Source organism: Garra rufa, chromosome 18 (assembly GCF_049309525.1).
Source record: "Garra rufa chromosome 18, GarRuf1.0, whole genome shotgun sequence".
In the NCBI taxonomy this organism is placed as follows: Eukaryota; Metazoa; Chordata; class Actinopteri; order Cypriniformes; family Cyprinidae; genus Garra; species Garra rufa.
This window is the reverse complement of record NC_133378.1, coordinates 34,321,866-34,347,101: the sequence shown is the minus strand read 5'-3', so window position 1 is coordinate 34,347,101 and position 25,236 is coordinate 34,321,866. Positions and strand designations below refer to the sequence as shown.

Here is a 25,236-nt window from a genome sequence, read left to right as displayed (position 1 = left end):
TAAGATGATGCATCATTGTGGAAAAAAATATTTCTCCACTTTTATTTACATTTGAACAAAAAGTGGCATGTCCAAAATTATTCATACCTTTTGCAAACTGTCACAGTCAACAGGAAAATCCAAAGTTCTATACCATTCCAAATAGTCCAAGCTGTTCTAAAGCATCCTAGTTACCCTGATTTATTGGGAACAGCTGTTTTAATCAACTCAAACTTGTGGCTGCTCACAAGTCAGGAAAGGGCTATAAGACTATATCTAAATGTTTTGAAGTTCCAGTGGCTACAGTGCAAAGTAATATTAAAAAATACAAGATGTTCCGCACTGTGAAAAATCTCAGAGGACGTGGTCGGAAGCCAAAAGTGACACCTGTGCTGGCCAGGAGGATAGTGAGAGAGGTAAAAAAGAATCCAAGGATCACCACCAAGGCCATCCTGATGAATCTGAGCTCTGCTGGTGGCAACATCTCAAGGCAGACAGTCCAACGGACACTGTACACCACTGGGTTCCACAGACGCAGACCAAGGAGGACACCACTTCTCCAGACAAGGTCTTTACAAATGCTCATCTGGACAAAGAAGAAGACTTCTGGTCTTCTGTTTTATGGTCAGATGAAACAAAAATTGAATTGTTTGGCCACAATGATGTAGCCTTCATTTGGCGTAAAAAAGGAGAAGCCTTCAACCCTAAGAACACCATCCCCACTGTCAAACATGGTGGTGGGAACCTAATGTTTTGGGGGTGTTTTTCAGCCGGTGGACCAGGGAAACTAATCACAGTAAACGGCACCATGAAAAAGGAGCAGTACATCAAAATTCTCAACAACAACATCAGGCAGTCTGCAGACAAACTAGGCCTTGGGCACCAGTGGACATTTCAGCACGACAACGACCCAAAACACACAGCAAAAGTGGTGAAGAAATGGTTAGCAGACAAAAACATTAACATTTTGCAGTGGCCCAGCCAGAGTTCTGACTTAAATCCAATTGAGAATCTGTGGAGGGAACTAAAGATCAGGGGGATGGCAAGGAGACCCTCCAACCTGAAAGAGTTAGAGCTCATCGCTAAAGATGAATGTGCAAAAATACCAGTGGAGACATGCAAAATGCTGGTCAGAAATTATAGGAAGCGTTTGATTGCTGTAATGGCCAATAAAGGCTTTTCTACGGATTGCTGTAAAGGGTATGAATAATTTTGGACATGCCACTTTTTGTTCAAATGTAAATAAAAGCTGAGAAATATTTTTTTTCCACAATGATGCCTCTTGTACATAGTCTTGTTATCTTTTGGGAGAAGCCTGTGTCATTTCCGGTCAAAAAAACAAACAAAAACGTGCTGGCTGAATAAAAGTAGTTAAGTCAGAATTTGCCCGGGGTTTGAATAATTTCGGTCTTGACTGTACGTGCACTTGTGGAGCTGTTATTTACAGATGCACACGATGACCAGAAGGTGGAGCCATATATTCACAAGTATTCAGACAAGCCTGCAGCTGAACTTCTGAACTACTACCGCAAAGGGGAAAAAGCAATTTGAGTGTGGAACTTGACCTACAAAAGGTCACATCCTTTTGTAAACATGTCATATTTATGTATTTATGTGTGTTACATCGATATTAAATATTCAATTAAGATCCCAAAAGGTGCTTAGAATAGAATAAAATAGTTTGAGAAGGAGAAATTGCAGTCTCTCTTTGGCGCCTCTAGCGGTTGAACACATGCAGCGCAGCGGGATCTCTTGACTAAAGGTGATTTGAATGAATGGAAAACGCTTTCCATGGCTGAAACAGAGTAGAGGGAACAGCCCAGACAAAGCAGAGACAAACTTTCACGCTGATAATCGCCAGTCCTGTCCCACCAGGCATGGATTTACAGAATACAGCGGCGGTGCAGTAGATTCAACACCTTTCTGAGAGGATGAAAGCGAGATTGGAGTGAATTTAAAGTCCTGCTGCTGGTGAATGGACGAGCTTATTTGGGCTCTGCGGGTCGATGATGAAGCTTTACAATGCAACAGGTTAGAGTGAGTTTTGATACACATGAATAGACCACAGAATCAAATGCGTTCACTGGATCTAATTGTTGCATTGGTTATGTTTTGTCGGCTATTAATGTGTCTGTGTATTAATCGTTGAGATGCATAAGTAAACAGCGTGCACGCTTACCGAGCCATTAAAATGACAATGCAACACAATACTATGAGATCAAAGGAGATACAGCCAAATCAGGCCTGTTTGAAATATGCATTTGATATGTGCATGCATTGCAAATAAAATGTGGATCAGTGGCATAAGGATGTGTTAAAAAAAAAAAAAATACTTTTTAAAGTCTAGCTTAAAACGTTTTTGGAAATGTAGTTTATGTTGGTTTCTTACGTTTGTGCACTGTTTATAACATTTAAAAAAAAGGTTAGACTCTAAAAGTCAAGGGTGTGACACTAAAATACTTGAATTGTACTTTGAAATATGTGCTTGACAAGTTAATCATAGTTTTACAAAAAGTTAAAATGTTTGTCAAGTAGTATTTTAATTATTTTTATTTAAAATGAAATTATTATGAAAGATTATTTTAGCCTTTTTAATTCCGTATAATTTGTGGACGGTTTAAACCATGTTGACATTTGTAACTTTTATCCCAGACAAACAATATCAACATTTTTTTTTAAATAACACATTTAATAGATGTCATATGTTTAATGTCTTTCTGAATACTTCCTGAAAAAGAGATAAATACTCTAATTTTGTCAATTTGATGCTTACTCAAATTTCTGGGTTTTGTCCCTCTTGAGATCTATGCCCCTAGCACTAAAAGTAATGTTCATTCTCCATCTCCAATCATCATGCCAGGAGTCGTATCTGACCACTGGTGACCCCTCCGCCAGCTCTTATAGTGTGGATTTCTACGTCAACACAGAGGACGCAGAGTAAAGGCAGACAACATGGTACCCAACAAGTGGATTATGCATCCAGTTCTTCACAAATCGCCTCCCAGAAGCTGGCTTGGCATCCGTCTGCGTCTCAGTAAGTTTGTTTCCTTCTCTGGCTCTAATGAATTCTAAATGAACTGTTCATCTGAAAATCAATAATGCTGGAAAGATGAATGACTATGAGTTTGTCTGTCTTGGCAAATTCATGTTTTGCCGTAAGGTTGCTTTTTAAGTTGAACAAATGATTGATGTTGATGATTCAAATCCTATAAACAAGATGATAGTCATGGTTTGGCAATAAAATCATGCCGTAACACACAGTTGAAGACAAAAGTTTAGTACTGACCTGAATAAGATATTTCACATAAGAGATGTTTACATATAGTCCACAAGAGAAAATAATAATTGAATTTATAAAAATGACCCTGTTCAAAAGTTTACATACACTTGACTATTAATACTGTGTTATAACCTGAATGATCCACAGCTGTGTCCTGAACAGTTAAACTGCCTACTGTTCTTCAGAAAATCCTTAAGGTCCCACAATTTCTTTGGTTTTTCTGCCTTTTTTTGTATTTGAACCCTTTTCAACAATGACTGTATGATTTTGAGATCCATCTTTTCACACTAAGGACAACTGAGGGACTCCTATGCAACTATTACAGAAGGTTCAAACGCTCACTGGTGCTCCAGAAGGAAACATGATGCATTAAGAGGGTGAAAACTTTTGAACAGAATGAAGATGTTCACATTTTTCTTATTTTGCCTAAATATCATATTTGTTTTTCATTTAGTACTGCCCTTCAGAAGCAACAGAAGATACTTGCATGTTTCCCAGAAGACAGAATAAGTTAAATTTACCCTGATCTTCCGATTCAAAAAGTATTCACCCCCCGCCACCTCTTAATGCATCGTGTTTCATCCTGGAGCATCAGTGAGTGTTTGAACCTTCTGTAATAGTTGCATATGAGTCCCTCAGTTGTCCTCAGTGTGAAAAGATGGATCTCAAAATCATAAAGTCATTGTTGGAAAGGGTTAAAATATACAAAAATGCTGAAAAACCAAAGAATTTGTGGTACCTTAAGGATTTTTCTGAAGAACAACAGAATGTTCAGGATAAATAATGGACTCATGAACAACTATCACTAAAAAAAAGCAAAAAACATGGCTGTGGATCATTCAAGTAACAAGATTCAAGGGGATGTAAACTTTTGAGTCATAAATTATGTATGTAATGAACTTGTATGTAGATTTTTGACCTCAACTGTACAAGCATTTGTAGTAGAAGCATTCTGTAATCATAGTTTAGACCCATGGGATTGTTAAACAAACATTTAATGACATTTTCATATCGTTTACTGCAGCGCGTCCTTTCGTGTGATGTATTTGTCATAGAAATGAGTTACAGCAAATCCCTCAGCTTATTATTTAAATTGCCAGTTAGGTCATTGTAATTCGTTTAAATTCATTTGCATATTAGGGATGTTTAATTGTTTGAGAATCAGACCAGCAGTGGCCTGTTCTTTATTAAACTTCATAAATTACAATATTTTTACATGTGTTTTACATTTCTGAATTCTGATGGAAAGGTGCATGGTTCCTTACTGGCCTTCATTAAAATATTTAATATATCGTGTGCATAAATAAGTCCAGTAAAGTCAACAAACATTTAAATTAGACATTTAAAAATCATTTTAATTGTATTAAAACAAATTCAAATTCAATTCTTGGATGCTTTGACCATGCACTGATGCTTCATGCTGTTGCCAAACATTTTCCTGCTCGATTATATTGACCTCTGCAATCACGATAAGATTAGCCTTCCAGCCTGAATGGTTATTTATAGAAACCCCAAACTAACGTGTGGTGTACGCCAGAGGCTTCTTAGCTCAGCAGGGGCTGCAAGTTACCCTTAGTGCACCAGACCACTCAAGCCTCCCTGAAATACATGGGTTTAATCTCAGAGCATCTGGTGTTTAGGGCTTGTCTAAGAAGAGCTTCTGGCTCACTCGAGTTTGATTAGTCATTTTATCTCAACAGTTCTATCTACAGTAGTGTGTGTTTTTCTCTGTCATTTTAGATGCATGATGTCAACTGACTGGCCTTTAAAGCTCTTAGCTTGATATGCTTCCTAAAAACTGTCATTGCATCACAGGTTTTAAGTTGGTTCCTCTTGCATCAGCTAACTCTTTGCCTTAAACACTGGCAAATCCTTCTACTTAAAGACTAATCTTATTATCTTAAGTGTCAAGGGTATTTATTTACAAGTTTGTGTTTCTCTTAGCTATATTTGGTTTGTCCAGTGATAGTCAGGTTTTCTAAAAGTAACTATGCAAGAGGATTTTGCTAAATTGTGGCCTTTATTTGACTTTTCTACACTCTTGAACATAAAACTTTCAATTGGTTTTCATAGCAATGCCAAAGAACAATTTTTGGTCTTAATGTGTAGAACATTATCTAAACATGATCTAAACAGCCCTTTTCCTCTATAAAGAACCTTTTGTGGATTAGAATTCACTTCATGGATGTTAGATGTTCTTTATGGAATCATCAATACCAATAAAAGAGACCCAGCCATAGAAACCAGAATATCAATTAATAATCAGAAAATATTGGATTTTTTTTTGGCTTGGGATTAGTAAGTAACCACCGAGCCCTCATCCAGAACTCTGTAACAACTGCATATCAATGTCTGGGCATTGTGGGCAAGTTTTGCATGGTGTAAAATGTTAAAATCTAGTTATTCATATTGCAAAAAACATTAAAACCTTTAAAAAAAGGATATTTAACAACTTGTCTGCCAAAACAGACACGTTTTTCTTGTCAATAAATTGACTTATTCATTCACAAGACATTAGTTTTTAGTCAAAAGACACCGAATTTAATTAGTTTCATAATGTGAGCAAATAACGAAATATTGATGGTAAACCACAATGATGTTATCTGTTATAGCCTTTACTTAAGAGTCAAACGTTTTTGAACAGTAAGATTTTTAATGTTTTTAAAAGAAGTCTCTTCTGCTCACCCAGCCTGCATTTATTTTATCCAAAGTACAGCAAAAACAGCAAAGTTTAGTTTAAAACTAATTAAAATAACTGTTTTCTATTTGAATACATCTTAAAATGTAATTCATTCCTGTTATCAAAGAAATTAGAAAATTAAAGAAATGAGAAAATTTGTGTTGAGAACATTCAAATGTAACATTCTCATGACATTTTCAAAATGATGGAATGGAATGTTCGAAAGTTAAAATAACCAATAAGAAACATTCTTTAAATATAAAAGTGGTAGTTTTGAATGCTGAGAGAGTGTTGAAATGTAACACTATTAATAGTTGATATATGTTCTCTTAATGTTGAGAGGAAATGTTCTTAAAATATAAGAAATGGGTGTTTAACATTGTGAGGACATTCAGATGTAACATTCTCATGACATTTTCAAAATGATGGCATGAAATGTTTCTCAAATGTTAGAATAACCAAAATTAGAAACACTTTAAATATAAAAATGGTTGTTTTTAATGCTGAGAGAACGTTTAAATGTAACATTATTAATATTTGGCCTATATGTTCTCTTGATGTTGAGCAGAAACATTCTTAAAATATAAAAAATGGTGTTGTAACCGTTGTGAGAATATTCAAATGTAACATTCAAAAGATGGAATGGAATGTTTCTCTTGAAATTAGTAGTTTTATTTTACAAGGACGCTTTAAATCAAAAGTGATGGTAAAGACATTTATAATGTTACAAAAGATTTATAGTTCAGATAAATGCTGTTCTTCTGAACTTTCTATTCATCAAAGAAACCTGAAGAAATTATAAATTCTGTTTTCAACATAAAAAATAATAATAATAATGTTTTTTGAGCAGCAAATCAGAATATTAAATGATTTCTGAAGGATCATGTGACTGGAGTAATTATGATAAAAAAATCAGCTTTAAAATCATAGGAATAAATGACATTTAAAAATATATTAAAATAGAAAACAGTTATTCTAAATAGTAAAATATCTTGGGTTTTGCTGTACTTTGGATCAAATAAATGCAGGCTTGGTGAATAGAAGAGACTTCTTAAAAAAAAAAAAAAAAAAAAAAAACATGAAAAATCTTACTGTTCAAAAACTTTTGACTGGTAGTGTATATTGTAAGTCTGACTCCAAAACCCAAGTGCAACCCCCCCAGACGCGCACAAAAACACACCGCAGGGTTATCGCTATCAGCTTTTCAAGTCCTGAGATGATGTAATGCTCATGAACAGGCTCTCGCAGCTGTCAGCCGTTCCCTCCACCGCTCAACAGCCCTCCTAGCCTTACAGCGTTCCCATCATCCCTCACTCTGTCACGCTTTCAGCTTGCTTTTATCACACACAAGAAAGGCTTAAGACACTGCTATTAGCATATTGTTCTTCCTCCATGTCCTGCCCTCGGTTTAAGTGGTTGTACAGCTATTAGACTCGCTGAATGAACGAGATTAGCGGTAATTTAGCCGTGAACTTGCAGTTGGAGTCGTTCGGTGTGTTTGACTGATGGAGCGCCGCTGTTGGAGCCTGAGGGAAAAATTTCAGATCCCAGCTGTGAGGAGTAATGAAAATGCTCACTCTTGTATGCTACAGATGCTTCTCTGCAGAAGATTTTGGCTTAAATAATGAAAGCAGTGTTTTCTAATTCATAAGGAATAGTTAGACTAATATCTTAGATCAAAGCAAACCATCATTTATTTAAGAGTCAAGCTTGTTCCAAACTGGCATGAACACAGAATTGAAGTTACAGTGCCTTGCAAAAGTATTTATACCCCTTCATTTTTTTCACGTTTTGTTGCAACAGTATGTTAAACTGCTTTAAATTAGGTTTTCTCCACATCAATTTACACTCCATACACTATAATAATGACAAAGCAAAAACCAGATTTGCAAATTTTACAAATTTATTAAAAATATAACACTGAAATAAGTGCATTGCATAAGTATTCATACCCTTAACTCAGTACGTAGTTGAAGCACCTTTACAGCCTCAAGTCTTTTTGGGTATGATGTGACAAGCTTTGCACATCTGCATTTGGTAATTATCTGCCATTCTTTGCCTCACCTTTTCATCTCTCAAGCTCTGTCAGCTTGGATGGGGGCTGGCAGACATTTTCTAGAGTCCTAGTTGTTCCAATTGTCTTCTATTTGGGATAATGGAGGCTACATGCTTCTGTGAACCTTCAATGCAGCAGATTTTTTTCTGAACTCTTCCCTAGATCATTGCCTTAACGCAAGTCTGTCACTGAACTCTACAGGCAGTTATCCTGACCTCAGGATTTGGCTTTTGCTCTGATATGCACTTTCAGCTGTTAGACCTTTTCTGAGAGGTGTGTGCCTTTCTAAATCATACTCATTCAAATGAATTTGCCACAGTTTAACTCCACTCGAAGTGTAGTAACATCTAGAAGCAATATGAATGCTCCTGAGCTAAATTTCGAGTGTCCCAGAAAAGGGTATGAATACTTATGCAACGGGATCTTTTCAGTTTTTTATTTCTAATAAATTTGCAAAGTTGTTACAAACCTGTTTTGTGCTTTGTCATTATGGTGTGTGAGTTGTAGATTGATGTGGGAAAAAAGGAATTTAGAGCAGTTTAACATAATGCTGCAACAAAACGTGAAAAAAAAATGAAGGGGTATGAATACTTTTGCAAGGCACTGTATTTGAGTTTTTATGTTAGATTTCTATTGACCATCTTGGCCTTGCTAATGGACTAGCAGCGATAATGCTCTGCTCATGAGAGGAATGAAACGCTTGTGTCACCCCTCTCACCCGTGTGACGATTACTGTAGATTAAAAGGGCCCTTCAGCCTGAGTTCGTGTCATCACTTTGTCCCACGTCGCCTGCTGCTGAAGAGCTTCCCCCACCCAGCTTAAGTCCATTTAGGCGGATCTCAGCCTCGTGTTAATGACCACGTCTCTGCCAAGGATGAACTGTGTAATGTCTGCTTCTGTACAGAGCAAGACGGTCTAGCTTTTCATTACAGCATAAATACCCCTGTGCTCTTACAGTAAAAATTTAGGGATTTTAAAAAACAGGATTTGAGTGAAAGGCATATCAGTTATTTCCAAGGTCATTCACCTAGTGAGAAGCAATAAAAAACAACGTCTGGCGATCTAGATGGGTTGTTTTTTGTGTGTAGTAACTGCATGTTACAGATGGACAAATTATTGCAGGTGGTTGTCAATAGCCAGGTTTCCATTCCCGTGTTTTTATGTGATGTTACATTATTACAAAGTGGCTTCTCCAACATCTGTTTCCATTACTACTTTTTTTCCCCCAGAAATGACACTTATTTTTTTAATTTATGACATTATTGGAATATAATAAACATACATTGTGAAAAATAATATATGTGACCCTGGACCACAAAGTCATAAGTTGCACAAGTTTATTTGTAGCAATAGCCAAAAATACATTGTATGTATCAAAGTGATCAATTTTTCTTTTATGCCAAAAATCATTAGGATATTAACTACTGATGATGTTATTTTGTAAGTTTCTTACCATAATTATACCAAAACTCAATTTTTGATATGTATTGCTAAGAATGTCATTTGGACAACTTTAAAGGTGATTTTCTCAATATTTATGTTTTGCACCCTCAGGTTCTAGATTTTCAAACCGTTGTATCTCGACCAAATATTGTCCTAACCTAACAAACTACTTTGTTCTAAAGTGTCAGTAATTACATTTAAAGTTAGCAAAGATACTGTTTCTGACTTTATCAAAGAATCCTGTAAAAAATTAAAAGCATTTTGAAAACTGTTTTCAACATTAATAATAAGAAATGTTTCTTGAACAACAAATCAGAATATTGGAATCATTAAAACACCTAAAAATAGAAAACAGTAATTTTCAATTATAATTTTTTTTACAATAATACTGTTTTTACGAGTTTTTTCAATCAAATTAATGTAGATTAGGTATACATAAAAGACTTTTAAAAAATCCTACAGACGCCTGTTTTTAATGGTAAAATATAAAATTTGGTTTGTCAGGTTGACATCCCTTTTTTGTAAAAATTGAAAAGAATATAGTGTTACTAAGTGGTTGTTAAGGTCTTCTCACTTTTTTTTTGCATTAAGCATTATGGATAACTTTATTTATAGGTGCTTTGAAACTGTGGCATAATGTGAAATCGAACTAATTCAAAATAAAGTTAGTCAAATTTTTTTTTTTTTCAAATTTACTAAGGCTGCATAAAATTTAATTATGTTGGTTCTTGAACACCAAATCAGAATATTAGAATGATTAAAATATCTAAAAATATAAAACAGTTATTTTAAATTGTAATCATTTTTCACAATAACACTTTTTAAAATCAAATTAATGTAGACTTTAATTAGACTTTTACAAAAGTCTTACAGACCCTACTTTTAAATGATAAAATATAATGTTTAATTTGTCAGTTTGACGTACTTTTTCTCTCTTTTTTTTTGCATTAAGCATTATGGATGAAACATTATTTATACACATTTAGAAACTAGCATAATGTGAAATTGAACTGTAATTCAAAATAATTGTTATAAATAATGAAATTTTATAGACGTTTAGTGTCACTAATTTATTTATTTTTAAGTTTTTATTTTTGTACACTTTGTGACTATAAGATACTTCTACAAAAATCTTACTGACCCTATACTTTGTTTTTAATCTTATGCAGAGAAATCTGAAATCTAAAGAATGGTGTTGCTAAGTGTTTTTTTAAGATGTTCTCACTGTTTTTTTTTTGTTTTTTTTTTGTTTGTTGCTGTTGCTATGTGGTTGCTAGGTCGTAGTTTACTAGCCCAAGTCCCAAAAAGCCTACTTTTAAAGTGGCTGTAATATCGCTTGGATCCCTCCTTCAATGTAGGTTTGTCAGGTTTTTTATAGTGTTGTTTTCTAAATGGTCAGATTGATTGTAAAGGGAACAGCACACCTCCTTAACAAGTCACATGACTTGAGGTCTCATTCATGTCTCTGGCTCATTTACTATGACATTTACTATTTAGGTTGGTGGATTGCTCAATGAGGTCACTGAATTATCTTGAGTTAATGTCTTCAGTTTGTTGTTGTACGTTTTGAATTATTACAATAGCATTTCTAGTATTTAAGGGTTAAGTATAGCATATGATGTGGCTTTTCCATCTAAATATAGGTTAAATATATTTTCCACTACTTTGGCAACCATCGAGTGAAACTGCTCTCCACCTGTCAACACCACTGAGGCTTGGGAAAACTCATTCCTTCACTTCATCCTGTTGCACACAGTCGGTCTGCCTCTCAGTCACATGTCTGCACTCAAACTCTGTTACGTAAGTGCACTTTTTATGCTAATGCAGAATATTCAATCCCACTGTTTGTGTTTAAAAGGTGCTGAAGTTGCAGAGGAAAAGCCTTAGATTCATTGTCTGACTCTGAAATCTGCTTCTCTGTTGAGTCTCATTCTTGCAGCTGCCCCAGCGGCCTGTTCATTTAAAAAAGCTGCAAGTTCAAAGCCAGGTTCTGGATTACTACCATATGTCTGCAAAGCCAGACTCAAAGAGTAAGTCTGCCCCAGCCGTACCCTCTAATTTCTTATCCCAAAATTGGACATCTGAATGGCTGTGCAACATCGTCCCTCCCCTCTGACTCTTGCACGGTACGTTCTCACAATAATTCTTCTCTGCAGGATATCTAAAGCAACCTTACTGCAGCAGGACACTGGGGAAATGCCACGTTTGAAATTGTCATTTTGACATGCGTCCACCTCCGTAGAGCGGATATCTTATCAGGAGCCACTTCTGGCTGGTGTCCATCCAAGGAAACAGCTGACATTGTTATAGTCACAAGGCATTCGTAACTCATAAATCTCTCCGAAAAAGGAGGACTAGGTCTCTAATCAATGCAGAAATGTCTGGCTTTTATTGTTTGTGCAAATCATAGACAAAGTTCACTGTCTGTGTAGGAGGGCTTTGCAAGGGATCTTTGTTTCTCAAAGACTGGAAGGTATTGGCCTAGTCTGTCAATCCCAGCATGCACTTCAGCCCAGTATGAATACAACATTTGTCTGCTAGTGTGGGTCGAACACCCTCTGACAACCCAGTCCTCTTTGCCCAAACTGCTTGCACAGACTTTGACACCGATGTGCCTGTTCCTCACAGACTTGGAAATACTGATTGTTTGCCGAAGAAAGCAAAGAGCTTCTGAGATGAAGTTGAAGAAGAAGCACCGTCAACTTCTCAAAGGAGGCGAGACACACTCGTCAAGACGTCAAACATCTTTAGAAGACTTTTTGGTTAGTTTTTTCCGAGGTATAGAGGACTTAAGTTTTCTTGTCTAGCATACAGCAAGAACCTTTTGTGGAATCCCCAATTTGAGAAGCAAGGAACACGTCATACGTTCTCGATTGAGATTTCTTGTGAAATGGGTGCCAGGATTTGCTCGGGTTTGCAACCTAAGATCCGGTTTTGGGATCTAAGATGAAGTTGAAGAAGAATTTTTGCCTAGTCATCAAGCAACTTTGTAAGATTTTTAATTTGGTTTGTTCTTGCAAAAGTTTAGAGGACTTTTAGGTGTTCCTGTCTAGTGACCGCAAGATCCCATTGTTGAGAGACAAGGAACCCTTCATACATTATTAATTGAGACTTCTTGTCAAGAATTGCGTAGGATTGCTGTGAAATGGGTGCCAAGATTTTCTTGGTTTTGCAACATAAGTCCAGATTTGGAATCTAAGATGAAGTTGAAGAAGGAGCTCAACAACTACTCAAAGGCGGCAAGATATTGTTTAGACATCAAGCAACTTTGGAAGACTTCCTTTTTTTTTCTTCCCAAAGTTTAGAGGACTTTTAGGTGTTTCTGGCTTGGGATCCAAAATTCGAGAAGCAAGGAACCCCTTATATGTTCTTAATTGAGATTTCTTGTCAAGAGTATGTCCGGTTTTGGGATCTAATATGAAATTGATGACGAAGCACCGTCAGCTTTTCAAAGAAGGCAAGATATTTTTGTCATACATCAAGCAGCTTTGGAAGACTTCAATTTGTTCTTTGTTTGTTTTTTTCACCAAGGTTTAGAGGACTTTTAGGTGTTTTCGGCTTGGGATCCACAATTCAACACGTGAGGAACCCATAATATGTTCTCATTTGAGTTTTCTTGTCAAGAGTTTCATAGGGTTGTTGGGAAATGGGTGTCAGGATTTGCCCAGGTTTGCAACATAGGTCCGGTTTTGGGATTTAAGATGAAGTTGAAGAAGAAGCACAATCAACTTTTCGAAGAAGACAAGACATTCTCGTAAAGACTTCAAGCTACTTTGGAATACTTTTATTAGTGTTTTTCTTGCCAAGGTTTAGATGACTTTTAGGTGTTTCCAGCTTGGGATCCACAATTCGAGAAGTGGGTAACCCTTCATATCTTCTCAATTGAGATTTCTTGTCAAGAGTGATATAGGTTTTCTGGAAAATGGGTGCCAAGAGTTTCTCGGATTTCCAACATGGTTTTGGTTTTGGGATCCACAATTCAAGTAGCGAGGAACCCATCATACATTCTCAATTTCGTTGTAAAGAGTTGCTGTGAAATAGATGCCAGGATTTGCTCTGTTTTGAACGCATGTCTGGTTATTGGATTTGAGAATAAGTTGAAGAAGAAGCACCGTCAACTTTTCGAAGAAGCAAGACTTTCTTGTAAAGACTTTTGAACTTTTTTTCTTCCCCAAGGTTTAGAGGACTTTTAGGTGTTCCTGTCTTGGCGTACCGCAAGAACTCGAAAAGCAAGTAACCCGTCATACATTCTCAATTGAGATTTATTGTAGAGTTGCATTGAGTTGCTGTGAAACGGATGCTAGGATTTGCTCGGGTTTAGAACGTAGGCCTGGTTATAGGATCTGAAATGAAGTTGAAGAAGCAAGACATTCTTGTACTTTGAAAGATTGTAATTCTTTTTTTCTTCCCAAGATTTAGAGGACTTATAGCTGTTTTTGTTTTGGCACACTGCAAGATCCCATTGAGGGATCCACAACTCGAAAATCGAATAACCCGTCATACGTTCTCAATTGAGATTTATTATCAGGAGTTGCATAGGGCTGCTGGGAAATGGGTGCCAGGAATTGCTCGGTTTTGGAACGTAGGTCCAGTTTTGGCATGCCTAGTTGCGCACTTTTATGGGTTGGAACTCGTGAAGCGGGATCAAAGCTGGCTTTAATTGTTAGGGAAGATGAGGTAACTGCAGGTGCCTGCTTTATGGGAAATTGTTTGAGATTGACTATATCCCGTTTAGAGCACATCAGAGGTGGACGTAAAGATGCCGCGTTAGATGTTGAGTGTTTGATTATTGTCCGAGTGGGTATTGTTTCCTTTTAAAGTAGCCATTAGGAGATCAGTTAGCATTTACAGCCTCGTCCTTCACGATGTTCCTTTACTGGAGAAAACGGGGAGCTTATGAACTCGAGACACTCCCATCTTCTCTGAGCGGACTGGGGCCGGAACGGTACTCCTGGTCATCCCCTCTGGATGTCATCTATGATGTTTATGGTAAGGCTGGATCCACTTAGCCAAAATACTCTCACTCCTTAGTCACTAACCAGTGAGTTGTCATCTTTAGTACACTTCAGTCTGGCTTAAACTTCCCACAGCTTTGTTTGGAAGCCAAAGTCCTAAATGTAGAGTTATTTTCCGTATTATCATTCAGAATTTCAATACTGTTTTTAAATGACTTGGCTACATTTGGTTCTTTTTTTCAATATCTCCTCTTCTTTAGTTTGAATGTTTGAATTTTAGTTGAAAATGTGTTGTTATGGTCAATAATTGTTGTCACCTCCATGTTCGTCACTACTCTTGTCCATATGTTAGTAATGATAGTATATGGCGACTCTGTTTTTCATTAGCCCATTTTTCAGTCCTTAGTGCTTTATTTGTTTGTCACTTACGCAACCCAGATTTCTTCCTGAACATTTGGGACACTTAAACAGAGATGGAAAACTGCAGCAATGAGTCTCTTCTTTGATGTCTTTCATTCGTAAGACCTGTAATTAAGGCCTCTCCATTACCGAGAGCTCCTCTCTGGCCACTGCGGCCTAGAGAAGAGTAGCGTACTGCATTTCTAAGTGCATACTTGTCTTCTCAAATGCCATAATTAGTCTGGGGGATTATAATGGTGGGTCGTGGCTCACTTTGGTGTTTGAGCTAGTAATGGTGATGGGAAAATGTCACAAACTCATAGTGGATTATGCATTCGTCTTATGAGGCCCTTTGCTGTAAGATTAGCTTCAAAATGGTCATATTACTGTACTCAGGATTCAAGTATGTGGCCTCTTAAGTCCTTTTTACATGTTGTGTAAGAAGCAGTATGGCTGGAGGCATGAAGTCTGTGCGGTGCGGTCAAAGACTTGCTGTCAGTTTTCTGTCACTGACATGAATGAAAATGTGCATGTTGCGTTTTTGGTTTTTCAAGCACACAACATTTTTAAACCTTAGCGTAGAAAATAATTGTATGCATGTAGTTTTATTTTATTTGGGCAGTTTCTAATTAAAATAGGCATGCACAAACAAACAGCGTGGAAAACATTTGGTTGACAGTGCAATAAAATGACTTTTTAACATACAAAATTACTTCTTTTACAGTAGTTTTAAATTTGTAAAAAAACATTTTTCTGTTTTTGCTGAAAACCAAATGTAAAATGTTTTATAAAAAGATGTAATTACAATGTACTATATTATTAAGTATTTTTTCATATTTATTTTTTTAAATTTATTTTATCCATTTATTTATTGTAAGGTTACCAAGTCTCTCAGGTAGTAATTTAGTTTAAAAAACTTTTTTAAATGGCTTTTTATCTTATTATTATTGTTATATTAATATTATTTTTATTATTAGATTTATTTAAATTTGTATTATTATTATTAATATTATTTTTATTATTAGATTTATTTTAATTTGTATTATTATTATTATTATTATTATTATTATTAAAATTTTCAATTATTTGATGTTATTTTAATAATAACTATTATTATTATTATTATTATTATTATTGTTGTTGTTGTTATTATTATTATTATTATTATTATTATTATTATTATTATTATTATTAGATTTATTTTTATTATTATTATTATCATTATATTTATTTTTATTATTATTATTTGATTTTAAATTATATATTATTTTATTAATAATAATAATAATAATAATAATAGTTATTATTATTATTATTATTATTATTATTATTATTATTATTATTATTATTATAGTCAAATTCCATTGAAATGTTACCAAGTCTCTCAGGTAATAATATTAATAATAATAATAATAATAATAATAGTTACTATTTTATATTTATAGTTACTACTACCTCAGGTAGTAATTATTATAATTATATTAATAATAATAATAATAATAATTATTATTATTATGTCCGTGGAAAGGTACTGGAAATGGGTGTTGATATTAACGTCTGATAACAAAAGTTATGAAAGCATATTGCAGTCAAAATTAGTTTAGGTTGCGCAAACAGTTTTTTGGATGATTTTGGATAATGATTTTTAACGCTAATAATGCACATATCGTAAAAATAATAAAACAAATACAGGCCGTTTACAGCAAATTCTCATCTAACATATGATAAAAGGAAGCACCATTTGTGTTCCTTTCCTTTAGAAACAGAAAATGTCTTGTGTATTTGTAAGCACTTTTTGTGGTGTTTGGTTTCTCATAGTACTCATGAACTCATAGCCATAAGCCAGTTTAATGAAGGCTATAATCGTGCTCTTTTTATTTTGCTGATTATATATATATTCTCTCTCACTTGTTCTTGTCATTGAGTTTAAACCCTTTTATTGCCCCATGTGGTGATGCAGCGCTTGGCTGCATCTCTGGCAGTCAAGCGAAGCACCTTGTACCTTGGCAGTCTGTTGCAGTCTGCCATCTGTCTTCCAGCAGACGCCTCGCGTTACATAACTCACATCGGCGTCTCCGGCTGACGGCGCTTTAGCCTTCAGGAGGCAGGCCATCAGACAGGTCCGGTAGTGTGCCAGCCGTCCCAGTGCTACAGAACAGAGGGATAAATTCACCGCTGATCTGAGGCATTCCTCACATTCCTTGTAAAAGCCCGTACAAAAGCGATGCGTAAACATGCTTTTACAAACCTCCATTCTGCCTATACATGGTAAACATGGTACAGTCCAGGTCGAGGGTCCTTGCTGTGTGGTCTTCTTTGAGGAAGAATATAAGGCTGTAGGACTGTGGGCTTGTCATTGGGAACTGTACGCCTTTGTTTTACGGATCACTTATTTGTATGTGTATTAGAAGGGCTTGCTAAGACAAGCATCACTAGTTCAAATGCATATTTTGGGTTAGGGGCTTAGTGTGTCACTATCGAAAGTGTTAAACTTGAAAGTGTGAATAATACCTCAAATCATGTAGCTGCTTGTTACTTTTTTTTTTTTTTGTTATGTACATTTTAGATTTACATATTTTATATGCCATTGTAAGATTATCAAGTCTGGTTTTCTTTTAATTGTGAATTTTTGTTTATTATTATTCTTATTATTATTATATAATCAAATACCATTGTAAGGTTAAGTCTCTTAGATAGTAATTTACTTTTTGAAATTATTTTTATTATTATTAATAACATTGTTTTTGAAGTTTATTATTATTATTATTATTATTATTATTATTAATGTATTATTATTATTATTATTATTATTATTATTATTATTTATAATATGTTTTTGAAGTTTTTTTGTATTATTTTTATTATGATCTTTATTTTTGTAGTTTTATTATTAGAATTATTATTATTGTTGTTCTCGATGTTACTACCATCATTAGATTTTTCTATTATTTATTTTATTTCAATTGTTGTTGTTATTTATCTTATTATTTTTTGTATTAAAATCATTACTATAATTATTTTTATTGCTGTTATTATAATTATTTGATTTTTCATGATTAGATTTGTTGTTGTTATAGTAATAATAATAATAATAATAACTATTATTATTATTATTAATATTAGATTTATTTTATTATTATTACCATTTGTCTTGATTGTTTTAGTAGTTTTTGTATTATTATTATTATTATTATTATTATTATTATTATTATTATATTTTGAATTATTATATTTGTTATTGTTATTATAATTGTTTTTTTGTATTATTATTATTTTATTATTCTTCATTTTTGTTTCTTTATTGTTTTTGTCGTTTTTTGTATTATTACTATTATTCTTTTTAGATTTTTCATGATTCGATTTATTTGAAATATTATTATTATTATTATTATTATTTATCTTGATTGTTTTAGTAGTTTTTATCATTTTTATTGTTGTTATTTATCTTTATTTTTGAAGTTTATTATTATTATTGTCATCAACATTAGAATTATTAATTATAATTATGAATTTTTATTATTAGGTTAATTTTAATAATACTTATTTTTTATGATTATTATGAATCTTCAACTAAAAAAAATATTATTTTATTAAAACTATTTTACTTTATTAAAAGATGAAAAAGCATTCCTGTTTTTCCTTTGCTCGAGTTGGCATCCCAACAGGTAAACAGCACTCAAATTTTATTCAGATGCTATAAAAACTCACTCTGGCTTGAGAAATTGACCACAGGGAGTTTTCCCCTCAGTATATAGAGCATGGCTGCAGTAGTGGCCATACGCACCGTATGTGTTGACAATGCTTGTGCTGCTAGCTTGCTTTTATTTGCTTGATTTGGGCCTAATCAGCAGTGCTGAGGCCAGACATTCCTCTCCACGCTAAACACAGGAGAGAAAGGGAGTCAGAGGGAGACAAGGAGCAGGAGGAAGTTAAAGAGAGAGGAGAGTGGATAAATACTGCTAATTCAGACTCCTAACACCTATCATTAGCGTCCTGTGCCAAAATAAACAAACCTACCAGTTCTCCTTAGGGTCTTCATTATAAATGTTCATATAAATTCATTATAAATGTAAAATACCATTTTACTTTGGGTATTATTATTATTATTATTATTAATTATATTTTGCTTTGTTTTTATCCTTTCTTTTTAGAAAAAAAAAACATTAACTGGACAATCAAACAGTGAAAAAACACCCTAGTAACTTTTATTTTATTTTATTTTATTCCTACTAGTACTACTACTATTTATTTATTTTTTGCTTTGTTTTTAACCAATTTTTTTGAAATTAAAAAATAAATAAATTACATTATCTGGACAATAAATCAGTTGAAAGAACTAGGGGTCGACCGATATGTGTTTTTCAGGGCCGATGCCGATACCGATTATTACAGATTAAATGCACCGAGCATCCGGGAAATCAAGATAACATTGAGGTGTTTTTGCAACTTCACCGTAAAGGATTGTGAATTACTGAAGCACAATCAACGTCTGCTGCTGACTTACCTTTGAGAGACAACTGATTACTGCCGCACGCTGCTCGCAGCTCCAGCAAGCGTTCTGTCTGTGTCTTCAGTGCCTTCAGCCTTCGAGTTGATTGGTTGGACTCGCGACTCCCAACAAATCAGATGCGCGTTGGGCGGAGACTGCTCTAGGGCACAGAGTGGTGAGCTCTGACAGGCTGCGTCGGAGCCAAAGAGCGCATTTCAAAATGAAATTATTTTTATCGGCAAATCGGTTTTGAAAATAACAGATTCCGATAATCGTAAAAATGCTTAATATCGGCGCCAATAATCGGTCGGGCCGATAATCGGTCGACCCCTAGAAAGAACATCCTAGTAACCATTGTTTATTTTATTTGATATTATTATTACGATTTGTTATTTTGCTTTGTTTTTAACCTTTCTTTTGAAAAAAAAAAAGAAAAAATTAACATTAACCAGACAATGTTTTTTATTTCATTTTTTAATTATATCTTTATTATTATTATTATTATTATTATTATTATTATTATTATTATTTTACTATCTATTTTTATGGTTATTGTTATTTTATTTTATTTTATTTTTTATTTAATATTTAATTTTAATTTATTTTGTTTAATTACTAAACTAATTTATACATTTATTTTACTTTGCTATATTTTATACACCCTATTTATTTTTATTTTATTTAATTTTAAATGTGTTGTTGTTTGTTATGATAATAATAATAATAATAATTATAATTATTATTATTATTATTATTACTACTACTACTACTACTACTACTACTACTACTACTACTACTATTATTATTTTATTTTGCTTTGCTTTTAGAAAAAAAGAGAGAAAAAATAACATTGACCGGACAATAAAACAGTAAAAAAAAAAAACACCCTAGTAACCTTTTATTTTATTTTATTTTATTTTATTTTATTACATTTTATTACTTGGCTTTGTTTTTATCCTTTCTTTAAAAAAAAAAAAAAACATTAACAGGACAATAAAACAATTAAAAAAACACTCTAGGAACCATTGTTTTTTTTGTTTTATTATTATTATAATTTATATTTACATTAATATTACTACTACTACTATTATTTTATTTTATTTTATTTTATTTTATTTTTTTGCTTTGTTTTTAACCTTAACATTAACTGGACAATAAACAGTTAAAAAACACCCTAGTAACCATTGTTTATTTTGTATTATTCGTATTACTATTCTTATTGTTTTATTCTGATTTGTTTTTATCCTTTCTTTTAGAAATAAAAGATAAAAATTTACATTAACTGGACAATAAACCAGTTAAAAGAACAACACCCTAGTTTATTTTATTAAACCTGTTTTTATTTATTTATTTATTTATTTTTAACATGGCTCCAGGCTACAACATACGCTTCCTAGCTTAAATTGGATTTTCCAGCACTGACTGCAAAAAGCTCAGTTTTTCTTCCACCTGTTTTATCATCTACACGTTTTATCATCTACACAAGTTTTATTTTTAACGAACCGTGATACTTAGGGTTTTGCAAACCATTAAGTATGAGGAATAATGGTGCAAAAACAATGAAGTGGTTAGCCAGAGCAGGCAGCTGCTGTTGGTCAGACACTGTTGACTCACATGATTTTAGGTTTGGCCACAAGTTTTTGATTCATGACCCCCTTGATTCAGTCTTAAAGTCTGGAGAGTGAGGCATATTATTGGAGTAGGCTCACATTTAGCTGATTAAAAGTGAAATATCTCCAGATGGAAAAGATGTTGGGAATTTTCCTGAGAATATTGAATCTGTAAGCGGAGAGGGCAATGGAAAGTTGTTGCTGGGTCAACTTGCACACCGAATCACTTAAATATGTGGCACCTAAGTGTCTTGAAATTCACATCTACATCTATCTTAAAGCATGTGAAATAATTAGTGTTCATAAAATGAATCTTTTATATGCTTTATTTTTGCTTAGTGCTTCTAACGCCTATTGATCCAGTCAAGAATGAAGTGAAAGTGTTGCTAAACCATGTTTGTGTGTTTTCTTCCTTTTTTGTTGTTGTTGTTGTTGTCTGCCTTTCTCCTGTCTTGTTTATGTCCTGGTAAAGTCCTCTGTCTCGGTCTTTATCCTTTCATTGCATTAAATATCCTCTTATTGTTTAGGATCTGTTGAGATTGGGTTTTATTTGATTTTTATTTTATTTATTTATTTATTTATTTAATTTGTTGTTTTATCTTATTGTTTAATTTATAAATTAAATTTAGAAATTTTAGTTTACTTTGCTATCTTTTATTATTATTATTATTATTATTATTATTATTATTATAAATTCAAAAATAACTGGACAATAAAATATTATTTAAAACACATTATTTATTTAAATTGATTTTTAAATTGTATTATTTAATTTAAATTTATTTTATTTTTCTATCTATTATTATTATTATTATTATTATTATTATTTTATAAATATTATTTATATAATTTATTTTGCTATCTATTATTGTTATTTTATTATTTTATTTATAAAAACAACACCCTATTTATTTGTTTATTTTATTTGTATTTTATTTAATTGTTGTTGTTGTTGTTATTATTTTTATTATTATTATTAAAGTTGACCTGTCTGTCTCTGTCTTTATCCTTACATTGCATTAAATATCATCTTATTGTTTAGGATCTGTTTTATTTACTCTTTTTTTTTTATATTTAATTTAAATTATTTTATTTTAATTTGTTATTTTATCTTATTGTTTAATTTATAAATTAAATGTATACATTTATTTTACTTTGCTATCTCTCATTATTATTATTATTATTATTATTATTATTATTTGGAAAAAAAATAACTGGACAATAAAATAGTCAAAAGAACACCTAATTTATTTAATTATTTTATTTTATTTTATTATTTAATTTAAATGTATTTTATTATTATTATTATTATTATTATTATTATTATTATTACGATTGTATTATTCAATTAGAATTTTTTTATATCTATTATTATTATTATTATTATTAAATTAATAATAATTAAAAAATAAAATTCATTAACTGTACAGTAAAATGGTAAAAATAACAGCCTTTTAAACAGTATTTTTTAATTTAATTGAATTGTTTATATTATTTAATTTACATTTATTTTATTTTGCTAGCTATAATAATAATAATAATAATAATGTTAATACTAATAATAATAATAATAATAATAATAATAATAATAATAATAAAAAAATATTATTATTATTATTATTAGGAAAAAATAAAGTCAACAATAACTAGACAGTGAAATTGTCAACAACACATAACTAAATGATTAAAACTAACTTAAAATATTAATAAAAAATATAGTAGTATGTCAGTGTTTACTAAAATAACAATGATTTCTAGCAGTGTTGTTCTAGTACTAACTAAAAGTTTTTGTTCCTAATAAATTTGTATTATTATAATTGATTTTTATTTTTGCGAAAAAGTTACTTAATATAACTTTAATATAAATAAATTTAAACAGTACAGCCATATTTAAAAGCAGCAAACAAGCAACTTAAAAATGTAAAAAAAATTATATTAGCACATCAAGTTCAAGTAGATTTAAATGAGAAAGTTCATTGAAGTTTTTTTAAGTTTTATTCTAGTTGATGTTTATTTTATTTTAAGTAACATTTTATGATTTTATATTTAGTTAACTATAAAAACTCTAAATCCAAAATACCCTAGCAACCACATAGCAACTAATTTTCTTGTTGTTGTTGTTTTCCAGAAAATGTAGTTTTTTTTAAAATTCGGTTCATAATGTGTTTTCATGTGTATGTGTGTGTGCTGTTGTAGATGAGAAGCCTGCTCAGGATGAGGAGTGCGTGGTTTGCCAGCATCCAGACTGCAGCGAGCGCCGTCACGCCTCAAAGGTAAGAGACACCCGCCTAAAACACGGGGCCCCGCTCCTTTCTGAAAACTGCTGAGAGATCTCAGCTTCTCTGTGGAGGGTCCATCTCGTGCTCTAAAGGATCAGAGAGAGGCCTGCTGGGATATGAGGTCTCCTCTCTGGCCACCAGACTGTGAAATGAATTCGCTGTCATAAGCCGATGCTTTCTGAAACAGGAGAACGATCAGAGGAGAGCAGCCAATATAAGTCAACTCTCAAGAAGTCTCTGCATTGCTAACTTATGGTTTGCTTTTGGAATCGTAGTTTGGTCTTTTGGGAATGAGGTACATGGCTGTTGTGTTCAGGGGCACATTAATGTAGCAGGTTGGGTTAGCGGTGACAAGAAACTAGTTGTGCATTTTCATTTTATTTGTTCAATACTCTTAGTAATTAGATAATATTTTCAGGTAGTTAAAAGAGTGTAGCATTCATTCGATGAAGAAAAATACAGCAGTATTATTCTAAGTAATTGCGTATAAGTTTATATTGATACAATTTATAAATAACTATATATAACTAATATTAAAATTATATTTTTATAATTTAGCCAGTTTAATGCAACAATGCTGATTAAAATAATAAAAATTAATCTATATTTTTGTTTTCTACTTAAAATATATATTTTTTTTTAAATATAATATTAAACTGTGTAAAATATATATTAAAATAGGTATGCATATAATGTATATAATTTATAATTCAGTGATAGTTCATATAAAATTCTGTAAAATATATATTAAAATATATATGTATATGCTATATGTTATTTAAAAAAATAAAAGGATGTAAAAATACACAAAAATAGCATTATTAGTATACTTATGTAACATACATTTCTTTATTGTCATATTTGGTCAGTTTAAAACATAATTGCTAAATAAAATATTTAAAAGATAAATTAAGATTTTTATAATTCAGTCAGTTTAATGCATCATTTCTGAATAAAATATTAAAAGTGAATTTAGATTGTTTTCTGTTTTCTACTTAATTTTATTTTTTCTAAAATACATCATTGCTAAATAAAATATTTAAAATGAATTTATATTTTATATATATATTCATATACTATATAATATATAACTGAAAAATATATATTTTTAAAAAATTACATCAAAATGCAAAATAAAACATCAGAATTTGCAAAACAAATTATTTATATTTTTATAATTCAGTCAGTTTAATGCATAATTGCTGATTAAAATATTACAAAAATAATTTATATTTTCATGTTTTTTGTTTTCTACTTAAATGCATAATTACTGAATAAAAAATTAAAAATGAATTTATAATTTTGTTTTCTGATTTCTACTTAAACCTTTTTATATATATTATTTTTATATTCTTTTTTTTGTCCTTCTGAAATTTATGTAAATAAAATTCTGTAAAGAATATATTAAAATATATATGCATATTCTATATATAACTATGAAAAAATAATTAGAAATTACATCAAAATGCAAAACAAAACATAAAAATTTGCAAAAAACGTTACATTTTATAATTCAGTCAGTTTAATGCATAATTGCTGATTAAAATATTACAAAAATAATTTATATTTTCATGTTTTTTGTTTTCTACTTAAATACATAATTACTGAATAAAAAATTAAAAATGAATTTATAATTTTGTTTTCTGATTTCTACTTAAACCTTTTTTTATATATTATTTTTATATTCTTTTTTTTGTCCTTCTGAAATTTATGTAAATAAAATTCTGTAAAGAATATATTAAAATATATATGCATATTCTATATATAACTATGAAAAAATAATTAGAAATTACATCAAAATGCAAAACAAAACATAAAAATTTGCAAAAAACGTTACATTTTATAATTCAGTCAGTTTAATGCATCAATGCTGAATAATATATGAAAAGATGTATTTATATTTTTGTTTTTTAATTTTCTTTTCATTCTTTGTCCTTCAGAAATCAGTGTATATAAAATTCTGTAAAATATATATTCAAATATATATGCTATATGTAACTCTGGAAAAAAAATTTGAAAGTTCAAAATGCAGAAAAAATAGCATTATAAGTGGACTTATGTAACA

General features: G+C 31.8%; 1 protein-coding gene and 1 long non-coding RNA gene across 3 annotated transcripts in view; one reads left to right on the top strand and one right to left on the bottom strand.

Moving 5' to 3' along the window:
• Nucleotides 1-25,236, bottom strand: part of LOC141290946 (pleckstrin homology domain-containing family G member 5-like) — a 170,865-nt gene that overhangs the window by 75,948 nt on the left and 69,681 nt on the right. The gene's annotated exons all lie outside the window — the stretch shown is intronic.
• On the top strand, nt 1,796-23,167 carry LOC141290836 (uncharacterized). The gene is made up of 3 exons (XR_012340225.1): nt 1,796-2,010; nt 2,840-3,013; nt 23,089-23,167. It is a non-coding gene; the product is annotated as an uncharacterized lncRNA (long non-coding RNA).